Below are 1,234 nucleotides of genomic sequence, written 5' to 3'. Positions count from 1 at the left end.
ATGAGCACACATTTTCTTCGTTTCAATTTCATACTGCATATTTTATATGGTGGAATATCATTCTCAAGTTCTCAGATGTAGGCTCAAATGCGTAGCCAAACAACAAAACATTGTCGATATAGACAAGACATCTCTTCTGTTGCAACTATTTAGTGCAAGCTCCATTAATCAAAAGAAGTGGGAACGTTACAAAAGCCAAGTGACATAATAGGAAACACATATAAGCCATCTCACATGCTAAAAGCAGTTTTAGTTCTGTTCTCGTCATCCATCTCCACTTGCTAATATCTTGGTGCATGGTCTAAAGTGAGAACCTTCTAATGTGTTCAGACATTCATCTTTTCGTGGCAAGGAAAAGGTGTCAATAAGAGTTACTGCATTTATCCATCAAAAATCCAAACAGAACCTTGGCGTACATTCCTTCTTTCTGACAATCACTACTGGAGATGATCAAGCACTCTCTGCAAGTTGTATGGTCCTGTTTTTATCATCCATTATCTCAGGGCTGGATACAACTCATGTACGCCAGGGAAGCAGCATGGAACTGTTTAATTGGGCATATGTCGCCTATATCTATATAATAGTGAGCTATTGTTGTTCGACCCAATCGGCCATCTGATACAACAAATACATGTGCATATTTCACCAAGTCACAGAGTTGCTATCACTGCATTTGGTCCAAATTATTTGCACAATTCTCAACCAACAATCTCAGGTTTGTTCGCATGGGCGCCTGCAGGAAGGGGCTGTTACGACAGCGGTAGTCACGTGACACTGGTAATACGTCATGATATTCTCGAAAGATCGGGGAACATCACGAATAATCCAGTATGGGCTAGGCGCCCTCTATTCCTGTATATAAGTGCGCCTGTTAACGTGAGACTAATCAATCGGAATTGAATTGTAGACAGGCAGAGATAAATATGGACAATTGAGTCAAGCGCGGTAGTGACCGTAAGTAAGTACGTGAATTATAGCATGTGCTTAAAGTGACTGTGGAAATTAAGTGTATTACAAAGTTGAATTGAGAAAGAATAAACTAGTTTTATTTAAGAAAGGACTTGTGTCGCTAAAGTTTCATCCAAAAGAAATTATACGGAAAATTAACAAACGACCAGAGGCGTAACAGGGCATTTCTAATCTTGCAGTATTATGATGTAAACTTAACATTGTAGTTAAATTAAATATTAAAACTGTAAATTTGTGTTTGCGTATAAACACACATAACACATAT

This window comes from Limulus polyphemus, unplaced genomic scaffold, assembly GCF_000517525.1.
Source record: "Limulus polyphemus unplaced genomic scaffold, Limulus_polyphemus-2.1.2 Scaffold3581, whole genome shotgun sequence".
Taxonomy (NCBI): domain Eukaryota; kingdom Metazoa; phylum Arthropoda; class Merostomata; order Xiphosura; family Limulidae; genus Limulus; species Limulus polyphemus.
The sequence above is the reverse complement of the archived record's forward strand: the minus strand, read 5'-3'. Positions refer to the sequence as shown.